General features: G+C 40.6%; 1 protein-coding gene across 10 annotated transcripts in view; it reads left to right on the plus strand.

Moving 5' to 3' along the window:
- Positions 1 to 16,235, plus strand: part of DCLK1 (doublecortin like kinase 1) — a 321,237-nt gene that overhangs the window by 17,920 nt on the left and 287,082 nt on the right. The gene's annotated exons all lie outside the window — the stretch shown is intronic.

The following is a 16,235-nucleotide window of genomic DNA, read 5'->3' on the forward strand; positions in this document are numbered from 1 at the left end:
TGCTTCTCAGTCGTTTGTTTTAGTTTTATTGTATGTCGTCCAACCTTAAGCGTAGTTGAGATTCAGCAGTAAAGCTGGCCGTGAGAAGAAAACCTCTGGAGAGAATCACTTCTTTAACCTAAATAATGGTTAATGATTCTGTGTCTCAGTGGTGGAGATTTATTAACATTTTTACGGTTTTTAAAGTGTGTTTCTACAGAATGGCATATTTTCATCTGGATGGCTTCAAAGAGGTATATTTCTAGAGAATTATGCACCCCTTGACTCTAAAATATGATTTCATAATCAAGATGAAAGGTATGGGGGCATTCTTAATTCGACTGGGTGGACATTTTAGTGAGTTGCTCCAGTGATTCCCAAAGAAGTTTTACCTTTCAGGGTCTTGCATGGATTCTTAAAGGTTTAGTAGAACCCTGATGGTGAGCTGAAATAAAACAAAAACAAAACCTGAAAACAAACCTGATATGTGCACAGTGTGATTTGCTGGTCATTCAGTGTCTTTTTGTTTAAGATTAGAATTTTTTATTGTATTCTTTCTTCTTGAAATGCAGTTTTAGTGTGGCTCTATAAAAGTGTCCCTTGTAAATTTTGAGGAGTTGTTTCAGTTATTTGAAAGCATAGTACATCCTAAAACCAAAACTAAGATTCACGTACTAAAGGATTGATCTCATGAAATAAGAAGATTCATACAAGTTCCTGAAGGCAAACACATTCAACTTCATGAAGTAGAAATGAATGCTAATACTAGAATGAGTGTCAGTCATGAAAGAATTCCTCCTCCTCTAGGATTGCATTGAAGTGCTGTAATCTATGAAATTCATTAGAGAAGGGAGACTATGTGCCAGTTACTCACCTACAGTTGCCAGTGTTCTCTTTGTCTCATATTTTGCATGTGAGTAAGGATTTTAAGGAGTGGATCTAGATGGCTGTGGTTGGAATGTTATCAGTGTGACAGTGACCAGAAAGCCCACTGCTGGCTTGTGAATCTTGGTGGCAATAAGGCAGTAAGCCTCACATCTCAATATTTCAGTTACTCACCTGTTCCATTTCTAATGAGTTACTCAACCAACTTGCGGTTCTGTATTCTCCATGTATTAAGTTTTCTCAAGATGGAGTTTACCTAGTTTCATAAAGAGCATAATTTTAAAAAAATATTTCATGCTTATTTATCTCTCCTCCCCATTTACTTCAAAACTTAAGTGGTTCAAAATTCCACATACTGAATCTGAAAATTGTCTTTTGCTGCTTTTCTAAAATCTCAGATAAAAACAGATTAAATGATCATCTCTATTTTATAGAGTGATTGTGGGATCAAGTATGATGATACATGTGCAGTTATTTTTACGCTGTACTCAGTAGCTTTATTGAGTGTTGTCTTGAGTGTGTTAGTATTAGCACATTTAGTTTTCCTAATACTGTGATCTTTATCCACACTAAGCAGATGAGGATCACAAGCTCAGAACTTATTAAAAACCTACCCAAAGGCGAGTGTTGGTGTAATGTTTCAGATACTGGTTAAGGCACCTGTGGCTCGTATCCTAGTTTCTGGGTTTGACTCCTTGCTCCAGCTCCTGACTCTACCTCCTGACAGTGCTCTTCTTGGGAGGCAGCAGATGATGGGCCAGTAACCAGGTTCTATCCACCCACATGGGAGACCTGGACTGATCTCCCAGCTCTTGACTTTGACCTGGCTGTGATATAGCTCTTGTAGGCATCTGAGGAATCAATCAGTGACGGAAGCTCTCAATCAGCCTCTCTCTGTCTCTCTCTCTCTCCTTATGTGTATCTTGGCTTCTCAAATAAATAAATCACTAAACACTTCCCTAATGCCATATTGCTATATAAAAGGCCAGAGCTGGGATTTGAACCAGTCTGGCTCCAGAGTTTCCTGTTAACCACAAAACCATAGCTGATTATGTTTAAGCAACAGATAGCATTGTCAATGTAATGAGGAAGAATTTTTCCAGGCAGGACTTTGCCCAAGGAACACCATCTGAAGGTTTTCTGATCTGTCTGTGGCTTCCAGCCCCTGCTGGTGTTCTACTGACAACTGCACTCTGCTGGTTTTCAGGCAAGCAGGCACTTTGCTGGCGCAGGTGTTTCCTCTGCTGTAGTGTGCTCTCTTCTTAGTAGGAGTGCTGCAACCCTGCAAAGGTTTACAAAGAACATATATACTGTTCGCTTGGGTTCCCAGTGGGAGCAAAGATGCTGCCTCATGAACTCCAGGAATCTTTAGAAGCTTTTCAGTTCAAAAGAGAACCTGCCCAATCAACAGTTTGCTGGAGTAGAATATTTTTTTTTTTTTGACAGCCTTGCCAGACTGAGGCTTGATAAAACTTTGAGAACAGCTATTTCCTTATAAGCTTTGCTGTGGGGAATGCTCCATGATGGCACCTCAGGTTGCCACCATGTGACCTTGCCCACCTGGCTCTGATGTCCATAGCATATTCACCTTAACATCACTTTCCCTTCCCTTTGTTAAAAATAATTTAACTGGGCCCAGTGCAGCAGCTAAAGATCTAGCCTTGCACGTGCCAGGATCCAGTATGGGCACTGGTTTGTGTCCTGGAGGCCATGCTTTCCTTCCAACTCCCTGCTGGTGCCCTGGGACAAGGACAGCCCGAAGCCTTGGGACCCTGTACCCACATGGGAGACCTGGAGGAGGCGCTTGACTCCTAGCTTCAGATTGACTTAACTCTGGCCATGGCCGGCCACTTGGGGTGAATCAGTAGATGGAAGATCTTCCTCTCTTTTTCTCCTCCTCGGGGTTTATCTGACTTTCCAATAAAAAAGTCTTTAAAATAATAATAATGATGATGATGATATTGAACTGAGCTTTTACATGGTCTTCATAAACAATATGGAAAATCCAGTTTAACTGAGTCCTGCAAAAACTTCATAACCGATTTGGGAAATACAGTTCTCAAAAAAGCATTTTACATGTTTTTTTTTTTTATTAAGGAAATAGGCTTTTTATTTTAAAGATTTTATTTATTTATTTTTAATTGGAAAGGTAGATCTACAGTGAGAAGGAGAGACAAAGATGTGTTCACTGTTTCACTCCCCAAGTGGTCACAATGGCCAGAGCTGAGCCAATCCAAACCCAAGAGCCAGGAGCCTCTTCCGTGACTCCCATGTCCTCCATTGATTTCCCAGGCCACAAGCAGGAGTTGGATGGGAAGTGGTGCAGCTGGCACACAAACCCATTCCCACATGGGACCATGACATGTGTAAGGCAAGAATTTAGCTACTGAACCCTTGCACTGGGCCCAGGAAGAAGTTTTTTTTTTTTTTTTAATTAAGAATGTGGGTGCTGTGAGTAAATGAGGGGAAAATGTGCAAGCAGGGATGGCTTTTTCTTTTGCCCTTATCAGCCTGCAGATTAATGTGTGGTGGCGGGAGTAGGGAAGCAGTTGGCACTGGAGTTTTTGATGATGGAAGCATGAAGACTTCTACCTGCTGTTTAGTCTCTTACCCAGAGGCACTGAGCACTGGAGGGAGGGTACAGACCTCATGCTGCCCGATCTGTTCTTATCACCCTACCGCTTCATTCTCTTGCCTCTTGGGTCTGCATTAAGCCATAACCAAGGCGTTGATCCCTCAGTAATTTTTCGAGAGTTTTAGGCTGAGATGAGGAAACATACACATTGTAAATGCTGCACCATATGGACAAGATTTTGCAGGAAGCTGCAGTTGCCTGAGACCACTGTGGTGGCCCTTGAGCTTCCAGCTTGTAGGCAAATTCTTTCTGAAGATTTCCACTCCATTTCCCCTGCATGGGTCATGGAGCTTCCCAGATAGGCTACTGTGACCTTTTCCCTTTTCTCAATTGTCAGGGTGATTTTGCTCTTGTATCACTGGGCTTTCTGCTGGCATAACTAGGGAGTTCAAGGAAACACTATGCCTTATTTTGAGTGAGACCTTGTTAATCTGGGCCTGAATTAAGAACCCCAAAGAAGGAAGAGGGCATATGCCAGCTGAGGATTCAGATGACATCCCCTTTCTCCGTTTGCCACAGGAGGGTTTGCAACATCTGAGACTCTTCCTGTTGCTACAAGCTAAGCTCTGGCTGTTGGCACTCTGGTATTGGTTATTCACCCACCTACCAGCAAGCTACTCCCAGAGGTCATTTAGAATGTGATTTTCTTTTTAAGTGATTATAATAAGTCCTTAAAGTGTAAGATTTGCTACAGAGACATCTCAGTATAGCTCCTGAATCCTTTTTATGGAAAAACAAATCTGGTTGTCTTGAGTTGCTAAATCTGTGCTTATTGAATCCCCCTTAGAATCATAAAGGACAGCGAATTTTATGCCAGGTAATACCTAACCAGATAATTTATGCTGTGCAGAACATAGATAAGGTACTTGCCGGTGGTCTGCCTCCTCCTGCTGAAATATGGTAAAGATACATTAGTGCAAATCCCTTTCAGCTGTACTAGTCGACACCAAAGTGTCTGTAAGACATTGAGTATACTTTTTGTAGTATAGGAAAGACTCAGGGATATTCTATTTTTATCTTGCAGACATTTCTCACATGCTATGCGCTTTGAAAAAATCCACTTGCATGCTAGCACGAGCAAATTCTGGTTTTCCTAAAATAGAAAACACTCAGACTCACTCAGCTGAAGGTCAATGCTATCCAAAGTTTCAGTTAAATTGTCCAGAGTTTCAGTTAAATTGAAGTCAGAAGTAGTTGGAAAATCCACATTCTCATAATCTTTATTCTGGTATATTTTTAATTTGTAGTTTCTCATTAGCTATTATTAATTTCTTACTGTGCCTAATCTACAAACTAAACATTATCATTTATGTATATGTGTAAAACAAGTGTGCAAATAGTACATAGGCTTCAGTGCTCTCTGAGGTTGCAGGCATCCAGTGTGGGTTTGGAAGGAATGCTGCAAGTCAGGGTGGTGGACTTAGTCACATACTTTAGTTCAGATGCAAACTGTGACAACAGGTGTCTTAGGCTGACATGAATAAATCAGCTATGCATCTTTCTGTCTTCCTACCATTAGACATTGTTTGGTACACATGTGACCCTCCAGAGCCATGTATGTTGTAGCCATTAATATTAGGTGATTATTATAGATTTGTGTTGGAGATTTGGAAGTAGTAGTGATGATCAGTAAAAATATATTAATTGGATATTATGAAATGCCTTTTTCCCCCTTCTGGTGCAAGAATCTCAAGTAAAAATGATTTCCTTCATCATTGAGTTTCAAGAGTTAGGATATCTCTTCCTCTTACAGATTAGCTTTCTATGTATGATATCTGATCATGACTCTAGCAGAAGATGAGCATAGAAAATCTGAAAATCAGAAGTTCCCAAATGAAAAGGAAAAAGTGGCGAGTGTGATAGATATTTTTTGAAGTAGAAAAAAAGGAGATTTTCTGTAGATGTTGGTAATCATGGAATTTTTGCTTTTTGAAAACAGATCTTTTCTGGGACGACTCTAATTAACTTCTTTAAGCATATTTAAGCCCCTCTCTCTTGATACGCAAGTTGTTTACTGTTGCGATTTGGCACATTATCTGTATTGTAAAAGCGAATGCAAAACTTTTTGCTTTTGTTTGCAATGAGTGTAAAAATAAAACAGCTGATGCAAGTGATTGAGCTTACATTTCTAAATGTCACATTAAAATTTTCTGTGGAAGCTCAGAGCATATGTAAAGTCATTTTCTTGATTTACTGAAGATGTGAATTGAAGGAAATATTTTAGCTGATCTCAAAGGAAAAGAAGCCTAAGAATAAATACGACATGTCACCAATGAGTTAAAGGATTCAGGACGGATTGTGCTGTTTTGGTCTACCATCTTTGGTGGACAGTAAGGACTCGGGAGCTATGCCTGTATTTTTTTTTAAATGTGTTTTCATAGGAAAGGCAGATTTATGGAGAAAAGGATACAGAGAGCAAGATCTTTCACCCACTGATTCACTCCCCAGTTGGCCTCAACTGTTGGACTTGGGCTGATCTGAAACCAGGTGCCAGGAACCTCTTCTGGATCTTCCACATGGGTGCAGGGTCCCAAGGCTTTGGCCCATCCTCCACTGCTTTCCCAGGCCACAAACAGAGAGCTGGATGGGAAGTGGAGCAGCCAGGACATGAACCAGCACCTGTGTGGGATCTCAGCACTTGTAGGTGAAGGATTAGCCAGTTGAACCATTGTCCCAGGTTCCACTATCAGTTCTTGACTATAACACTTGATAATGGGTTCCCCTTTGGCAAGTCTTACTGCTTTCTGAATCCGGAAATTATACCTCATAATATAGGTGTGCTAGTTAATTGACACTAACTACAAAAGCCAATGTGATAGGGGTTTGGCAAATATTAGTCTTTTCTTCTGTTTTCATATTCTAGGCTTTCTTAAAAGTACAGGAATTGCATAATATAATGGATATAGAATTGGTTATTTTGCCCTTGTTTCCGTCCGATGATTCACTCCCCAAGTGAGTGCAACAGTCGATGCAATGCCGATCCGAAGCCAGGAGCCTCTTCCAGCCCTTGTTTCCATTACTAATAACTATGTTTTTTTTTTTTTTAAATCATCTCTGAGATGATATTTATACCTTACTTGGTCAGTTTTGAAGGCAACCCAGATAGTGTTGTCTTCACTTGCTTCTTCAGTGGCACAAATTGCTCCTAAAGAGCATCTATGAGTTGACAACCAATTCCCACCCCTAACATAATATTAACATTTGTGTTGCTATCATGTGTTGAATACCTGTGTCTAGTGGTTGCTCTGTGTGTTTATTGGAGAGTACATTGATGAGTGATGTTATCTCTGAAATCTGAAACCCAACACCTATGATATAAAAACATGATCCAGACCCATATTCTTTCCCTTAGCCCCAGGTGCCCTTGTCTGTCTCTTTTAGCACCTGTTTCCTTGTCTGTCATTTTCCAAAAGGAATTTCCTAAATTGAGAGCAAGTCCTCAAGGTTCTAATCACTAGGAGCTTCCTGTCTACCTGTGGATAAACCTCAATGGCAGGTATCCTCTTTTCTGGGAATTCCTGGAAGAGATGTAACTACGTTCAAGTAACCCCACCAACGAGCTGGTGCCTAAAGATCGTGGCATCACTGTCCAATTAGGAACCTTGCATGTACACACCTCTCAGCCCCCAGTTTTCTGTCTGCAAGAACCTTCATCCCAAATACTGGGAGATCCCAGAAACGAAGCAATAGCTGCCTGGCCCCTTGCCTTGTGCATCACAATAAAGACCTGCTTTCTTTCACCACCCCAATACCAGTGATTGGCTTACTGCTTATCACTGGAGTGAACTCCAGTTTGGGGGTTCTTCAACAATGCTTCCAACCAGTCTGAAGTGTTCTTTGGCAACAGATTGTCATTGCTCAGCTCAGATCTTTTCTTAGTCTTCCTTGTTGACAACTCCCTAAATTGAAAACTTCGTCTCATGGTGCCCATTCACAGTATTCACTGCCCATTCACAGCCCCTCAAGCCTTGATTATTCTGATCTGATATCTGATTTTATAAGATGAGGCTCATGGTAGTGTCCTGTTGGGTTCTGACACACCAGGGCCTGAGCTGCCAAATCATGCTCAGTATATGACACAGTGTCTTACATCTCCGGCTTGCCCTTGACATTACATATTGATCCCCCTTTTCAGCAAGGTACCCACAGGTCACAGCCGTGAAAGAGCTGTCTCCAGTCATCACAGGCCTTGGCTGTGTGGAGCCGTGGATGGAAGGCTGTTTCCTGTAGTGGAAGGAAGCACAGATGAACAGGCACTAATCATGGTGGATGTTTCTAGCCTCAGCTCCTGTTTTGGGAAAGACTCTAAGCTAATTAAAAACAGAGCAAAACAAAACTCATCTGCTAATATTACAGCATTTTTCCTAGTGAAAGCACTTTTTAAAATGGGTATACAACATTTATCCTGTTTGAAAAGTGTCATCTTCTGAAATCAGGAGAATTTACTAAACCTTTTCTGACACTACCTGGACCATTCAGGGAAAATAGAGAACAACTAATCAATACATTTTATGGATTTGAAAGTTGGTGATGAGGCAGTAAGATATTCATGTGAAAGGGATCTGGTCCAATTATGGCAGAAACCAATCCTACAGGATTCAAGGGCTTTTGAGACAGCTGAGTACAATATGTGGCAGCAGATTTTTCTGATTAGTTTAAATCCTTTATATGATATTAAATGAAACACAACACTTTTGGAAATTAAAAGGAACTTTAAAGATTCTCTTTTGAATCTCAACAGTGTTGTGAACAACATGTCCTGGAAACAAAGGGCGGAATGGAGATTTATTTTTAATTTGGTTTTCCTTTTTAGATTAATATTTTATCAATGTAAAGAATTTTAAAGCAAATAGGAAAATATTAAGATAAATTAAAATCACCTACAAGTTCATTGGTGAGACAGACTTAGTTTATATTTTAATCCATTTTCTTTGCCTTGTTATTTTAAAAAATTATATTCCCTTGTGTATACATTTTGGCTTCTTGGTGGTAATGTCATCTGCTAGTATGCAAATATGTATGAGAAATGTGTTAAGCTATCTGGCTCTCTTTTATTTTGGTGTGTAAGATGTTCTGCAGCCATCTTAGTGATACATTGTGTTTTCTCTCTGTAGAATTCCTCCTGTCTGTGTTCTGAGGTCTGAGAGTAATAAGTAATCAAAAGTCATACTGAGGTGAGGTGCTTGGCTTAGCAATTAAGATGCCGCTTATAATACCCACATGTCCTGTTGGAGTCCCTGGTTTTAAATCTCCATTCCACTTCTGAATCCTGCTTCTTCCTGATGCAGGATTATAAATGGAGGCAGCAGGTGATGGCTCAAATACTTCGGTCTTTGTCACTCACCTGGGATTCCTGGGTCGAAGTCCAGTTTCCTGACTTTGGCCTGACTTTGACCTGTAACCAGCCCCTACTGGGTACAGGTATTTGAGGAGTGAACTAGCAGAAATAATGTCTCTGTTGTTTTGCCTTTCAAGTACTTTTTTTTAAAAAAAAGCAAGCTAAGAAGCACACAGCACATAAAGTAATTATTCTTGACATGTTCAGTGTAGTGATGGTCTCCAACTTACATTGGTTCCATTTGTTTTCAACTTTACTGAAAAACTGATAAGCATTCAAAAACATACTTCAAATGTTAAAATTTTTTTAAAAAGTGTATTTATTTAAAAGGCATAATGACAGTAAGGAAGAGACAGAGAGAGGAAGAGAGACAAGGAGAGGTCTTCTGTCCACTGTCCCACTCTCCAAATGATCTCATCAGCCAAGTCTAGGCCAAGCTGAAGTCTGGGACCTAGAACTTCATGCTGGTCTCTGATTTGGATGGCAGGGGACTTACTTGGGCCATCTTCCACTGTCTTCCCAATAGCATTAACAGGAAACTGGATCTGAAGTGGAGCAGCTGAGACTGGAACTAATGCTCTGATATGGGACCTGGACAGTAGTGGTTTAACCCGGACAGTAGTGGTTTAACCCGGTGTACCACAACACAAACTCCCAGTTTCAAAGCTTGATCTTTTCTCAGGCTTATAATGTGTGGTCCAATCCTTTTTCATCATCCTTGGCAGATTCAGCAGCTGCAGCTCTCAGTCAGCTCTGTGGCCATGAAGGAACACAAACACCACTACAGGGTAGTTAGGAAGCTACCATGCTCTGTGGTTTAGGTGTATTCAGTGCATTTTAACTTTAACATGGATTTGCCAGGACCCCGATCATAAATCAAGGAGTATCTGTGGTCAATTATTGGAAGTTAAAAGCATCTCAAAATTAATTACTCTGTCTAGATTCCTTCAGTGGGGGGGAAGGAACCGCAGATTTTTCATACCTCTCTTTAGGTAAAGATTTAGATGCCAGGAGTTTTCATGTTAATAGGAGTGCAGTTACCATGATTCTTTATGTGATACAAGGTCCTTGGTTTTCCCTAAACAATAAGGTACATTTTCTGTTATAACCATTTATATGCTTTTGGAAGACCAAAACCTTCGGGAGAAAGAAAGCAATGCTTTGTTGGTTTCTGTATTCTTGACAAGCCTCATTGAAAGCCTAACATTTGTCAGATAATGTTCCTTGGTTTGTAATTTGTGCTTCAGATTCTAAGTAGAGTCGTGGAAATATAGGTTGGGCATGCCCTGGAGAGATCATTCCATTTTATTTTCTCTAGTTAGAAGATCATAAGTTAAACGTAGCTTCTTGGCAGACAGTAAGGTAAAATCAATAGTTTAATAAAAAAGAAATCTTCTAGGAAGGAAATAACTGAAGGTATGATTTCTTAAAAAAAAAAAAAAAGAAAAAGTAAGAAGGCATTACAGCAGATATTTTACCCCCTGATCCTTTTTTGGAGTAATAGTATGGGAGTTGAAACTTTCTATGTGGCACTGAAAACTTGTAAAGTGTGCTCTGTGTGCTGAGGGATTTGTTTCATTCATGTTCCTTCGACCTTTGCAACCAAGGGTAGTTGGGGACAGCAGCAGAAATTGTAGAAATGCAGAGTCTCATTCTGTACACAGACCTACTGAATTAGCTTGTGTATTTCAATAAGATTCTTAGGCAGTCCATTTAACATGAAAGTTCGAGAAGCACTGCTTGGGAGGTGAAATGAAGAGAACATCAGAATCTAAAGACCTAAGGATGGTAAACCCTGACTATAGCATAGTAGGTGGAAAGAAACCTGAATTTTAGCTGAGTTAGCAGTTTCAACAGCACCCTCTCAATGCCAGTGTGAACATCAGGTGGCAAGATATGATTGCCAGTCATAGTGTTCTGGAAGGCAGCCAGCCCGTTAGGGTGGAATGTGTTCTCACTGCATTCTAGCCTCAATGGAGAGTTACTCACTCCTTATGTGGAGAATAAATGAAGGGTGAGAGACTTAGGGAGGGCCTGGCATAAAGGTTCAACTGGCTAATCCTTCACCTACAAGTGCTGAGATCCCACACAGGTGCTGGTTCATGTCCTGGTTGCTCCACTTCCCATCCAGCTCTCTGTTTGTGGCCTGGGAAAGCAGTGGAGGATGGGCCAAATCCTTGGAAACCTGTACCCATTTTGGGCACCCAGAGGAGGCTCCTGACTTTGGATCAGCTGAGCTTCAGCCCTTGTGACCATTTGGGGAGTGAACTAGTATATGGAAGATCTTTCTGTCTGTCTCTCTCTAGTATAAATAAATAAATAAATAAATAAATAAATAAAGCAAGAGAGAGACTTAAGGAAAGGTAAGAATACACTGTGAAATGATGATCATTAAAAGAGATGAATGTGCATCCATATCTTGGATGTTGTGTGTCTGCCCTCTGTACAAATTGGATATTTTCGTCAGACTTCTTTTAGAGATCTCCATTGGAATGTTTGGAAGTCATTTAAAGTGTGAGAGCTGAGGCAAGCAAGAAGGAAAATGAAGTGTTAAGTTGCTCATTGGAATGCCTGGTTTATGTCCCCACTATGCTGCATTTGACCAACTTCTTGCTCATGCACAAAGTAGCAGGTGATAGCTCAAGTATTCCACTCCCTTCCACCCACACAGGAGATTCAATCTCTGGTTTCCTGGCTTTAGCCCATCTCAGCTTTGGCTGTTGTGGACATTTGGGAAGTGAACCAGTGAGCAGAAGTTTTCTCTGCATGTTTCTATTGCTCAGTCTCTGCCTTTCAAATTAAAGGACAATAAAATAAAATTAAATGTATATGAGAGCTCCTTTTAGATCTTCAGCGAGTATCAGTTAGAGTTTCTTATGAAGTAAAAAATTCTAAAAAGGCTGATGACCACAAAAACATGGGAACATTTTTAATATGTGCAGGAAACAACTTAGGAATTTGGCAGCCAAGAGTCTTAAGTGTGTCAGCTTTCACTATTGAAAACAACAGTGGGTGGGGTAGACTGGTGTAAGTAACTGCTGAGAATCAGAATTGCAGTGGTATTCTCATAAAGCTCTGTAAGGCTAAGCAGTGTTGCCTGCTTGTTTCAGCTCTCATCTGGATTGGCTGTATGCCACCCAGGGTAGATCAGACCTTGCATTCATGTAATGCCTGCTGACTCCATCAGCAGGGACTTTTATGAAAGTGAAGGTCAACTTCATCTCCAAACTACACACACACACACAGTCAGATATATAACGAGGAGAAGATAAAGGGAGGAAGATCATCCGTCCAATGATTCGCTCCTTAACTGACTGCAACGGCTGGAGCTGTACCTATCCGAAGCCAGGAGTCTGGAACTCTTCCAGGTCTCCCATGTGGGTGCATGGTCCCAAGGCTTTGGACCATCCTCAGCTGCTTTCCCAGGTCACAAGCAGGGATCTGGGTGGGAAGCAGGGCTGCCGGGTTATGAACCAACGTCCATATGGGATCCTTGTACATTCAAGGCAAGGGCTTTAGCCATTAGGCTACTGTACCGGGCCTGGAAGTTACTTTTAAAATGTGTACTTGAGAAAATTTGGCTTTGAACATTTCTAAGCACACATACCTACATTTTTGGGGCAGAAGAGAAAGAATGGAAGAGCCAGAGGAAATATGAGTGTATTTTGAGGACTGCCAATATAAAGACATGTTTTTAAGGTCTTAAAATTCCATCCTCAGCATCTTACATTATTTCATATCCTTCTCTGATATTTCTCTCACTAGGAGGGAACAGTGTCAATGATGACCCCACTGTGAATGGAATCCATTCGCATCATATTTCCTTTGTCCTATTTGCCTTATGATTTGATTTGTCATCAGCTGAAGAAAGTGTGCTGGGCCAGTTCCACTATATCACACCAGCTCTGGGTGAGAGACTGAGTGATAATTCATTGTGTAATGAATCGAAGGAGGTTAGGGGAGATTTTCTGTTACAACAGCTAGAAATACTTTTTTTTTTCAGTTGGCATGAACATTGCTGAATACTTGGCTTTCCCTGGTGGGAGGCTCTGAAATAAAGAATACAAACCATCCTGTATGTTGAATCTAGCCCAGAGATCATCACTTCACCATGGGCAGGACAACAGTTAGCATCTCTCAAATGCTTCCCATATGCCAAATACTGACTATTTCCATTTACCGTATTACAGAATTGTGTGTATAAGAGAGTTACATAGTTATCTCTGTTATAGAATCAAGGAAAGGTAATTGGGCAAAGTGATTAGGAAAATGGAAAACATTTTTAACAATATCATCATTGATGCTAGGTAATTTTTTCGAAGGGTTTTAGGCGTATAAAATTTGTATACATCCTGGTCTTATACTAATGATTCAGATTTTATTGTTAAGCTTTATTATCATGATCTCCTGGAATTTAAAAATACTTTTCTTTTGAAATTATCAAATTATAATGACTTACCAGTGCTTAAACACATTAATATTGATATACTACTTTTTAAGGAAGCTTGACTAGTTTGCCACAGTAGCAGTCAATTTTGAGAAAACTACCCAAATCCCTTCTTTTGAGTTCTTCTAAGTGTACTTTGCTATTTTGATTGCTATTTAAATCCTCAGTGATCAGGACATTAATCCATTTAACATTTGAAAAATTCAAATTTTTAAAGTGTTATAAAATATACATTATTAATATTTGGAAAAACACTGCTAATGTAACTTATCTGTAAATACAAACATTTACAGGAAATGAATATTACTAAATTTAAAAACATGTAACCATTTAAATTAAAAATGCTAGACTCGGACATAATCAGTGCAAGTATGTTCCTCAGTGATAGTTAAGTGAGTGTATAATCGTGTGGCCATCACCACAGCCCAGCACTGCAGTCAGTCCTTGCTCCCTTCCTCCTCCCAGCAGGCACTGAGCTGCTTTTTAATCATACAAGCTTAGAGCCTAGCAAGCATGGTAGCCTTGAGATGCAGATTGGCCATTTTTAGCTGCTTAGGGAGTGAATCAACAGAGGGAAGATCTTCCTCTCTGTCTCTCCTCCTCTCTGTATATCTGACTTTCCAATAAAAATAAACTTAAAACAATCCTATATGCAAAAAAAGTGTTTATTTATTTGAGAAGCAGAGACAGAAAAAGGGTCGAACACTAACCCACTAGTTGCTTCTCAAAATTTCCAAAAGGGCAGGAGTTGGGAAGCCAGAAAGGGAACCCAACCCAGGTTTTGCCAGTGATGTCGGGAACCTAATTGCTCAGCCCATCATTGTTACCTCCTAGAGTCTGTATTAGGAGGAAGTTGAGCTTGAATTGGAACTGGCTATTAAATCTATCCATTATAGGGTGCAGGCAGTTAGCTGGTACCTTAACTGCTAAATGAAATGCCCTTCTCATTACGTAAACTTTTAAATTGTGACCAGATTTTCCGTTTTCACCTATACACAGGGCCTTTTTTTGCCTTCTGAGTCATTCATATAATTATCAGTTCAATAAATCCATCTGTTTTAGCGTCATAGGATTCCTATTTCCTGTAGCTTAGCTTGAGCAGCAGTGGGCTATACTGAAGTTTTAGAACAAAATTCTTACAGGGATGATGTAGTCAGTCTTAGCACTCTTTATTTTTGGACATATGCTATTTCTGAGTTAACTCCAGACTACTTAGGTATCTAAGAGGAAGAGCATTCCGTATTTGTGGCAGTGTGGAATCAGAGCTCTTTCCCTATAATTCCCTAGGGGTGCTCCCCACCAGGCCCATTCTTTACTCCTATTCTCTGTGCCACACTTGGTATTTAGGCTAGATATTGTGTTGCTTTTTCATAGAAAAAAATAGAGTTCCTGCATATTTTTTCTACGTATTTTGAGTGAGATCCAGTTATTTTTAAAAGTTTTCCTTTTCCCTCTTCTTTTTTTTAAAGCATATATTTTTTAAAGATTTATTTTTATTATTTTTTTATTGGAAAGGCGGATATACAGAGAGGAGAGACAGAGAGGAAGATCTTCCGGCCGATGATTCACTCCCCAAGTGAGCGATCCGAAGCCAGGAGCCTCTTCCGGGTCTCCCACGCGGGTGCAGGTTCCCAAAGCTTTGGGCCGTCCTGGACTGCTTTCCCGGGCCACAGGCAGGGAGCTGGATGGGAAGCGGAGCTGCCGGGATTAGAACCGGCGCCCATATGGGATCCCGGGCGTGCAAGGCAAGGACCTTAACCACTGCGCAACTGCGCCGGGCCCTAAAGCATATTTTTCGTGCTTATCTGAAAGTCAGAGTTAGAATGAGATGCGAGAGGGCAGAAGCGGCAGAGAAGGAGAGAGACAGAGAGAGAGAGAAAGAAACAGAAAGCTCCTCCCTTAGGTCATTGCCTACAAGGGCCGTATCTGGGCCACGCTTAAGCCAGGAGCCCAGAGTTCCATCTACATCTCTAACATGGGTCCTTGGGTCGCCTTCTGCTGCTTTCCCAGACGCATTGGTAGGACCTGGATTGCAAGTGGGTGGAGTCCTCATATCTTGCTGTACAGAAAAGGTGCCCCAATCCCTGAGGATTCTGTTCCCTGAGTCTCCACTGAGGCCACTGTGATTCAGTGTCCAGATGTCACTGGGATTCCAGCATTTGTTCAGCATGTATTTACTGCCTTCACTTCTCGTTCAAGGCTGCGTTTAAACCAAAAACGGAGGTTAGTCTCATGGTGAAGCTTCTGGCAAGAAGGGAAAGAGAAAACTCCCGAGCCAAGAGTCAGAGGCTTTGGGCTCATTTCTAGGTGCAATTCTGAGCTAGTGAGATGAGAGCTTGCTTCTCAGGGTTTTCTTTTTTTCTTACCTCCTTTTGGTGGCTGGCTTGTCCAAACAGCCAGAAGATTTTTGGTGCTGGCTCCTACTTTAGAATGAATCACATACAGAAAATCTTTCTTCATAAACAATGAAACTGATTTGTAGTTTTTAATCTCCTCCTTTGGAGGGTTTATTATGAGTTTGTGTATTTACTTATTATGAATTTTATTATAAGTCCCTTTAGCCAGTCCTGACAGCAGAAAATAGCAGTAATATGGTGCAAAAACTTTGGTTAAATTTGATTTAAAATGAATCAATGGCCTGTACTTCGTTTGTGTTTCTTAGGACACAGTTGACCATATCTCCAGTAGAAGGAACATTGAAACAGACCATGAGGTCTGTTTTACAATGTGTAGTAGGAGATTTCACAGTTTATGAATGTAAATCATATTGCATTTCTGAATAAGTATTAGGTTATCAACCTGTACTGCTCATTCACATTAAGTGTGTGGCCCACTTGGGTACCATGGTAATTGAAAATACACAGTAGGATTGTTAAAACTTGCTAATCCTCCCCAGTAGACTCCAAGTAATGACTAGTCACCAGCAGAGTAGAAAGTGTTGGTTCCCTCTC

This window comes from Ochotona curzoniae, unplaced genomic scaffold (assembly GCF_017591425.1).
Source record: "Ochotona curzoniae isolate NIBS_2020 unplaced genomic scaffold, NIBS_Ocur_1.0 contig_64, whole genome shotgun sequence".
In the NCBI taxonomy this organism is placed as follows: domain Eukaryota; kingdom Metazoa; phylum Chordata; class Mammalia; order Lagomorpha; family Ochotonidae; genus Ochotona; species Ochotona curzoniae.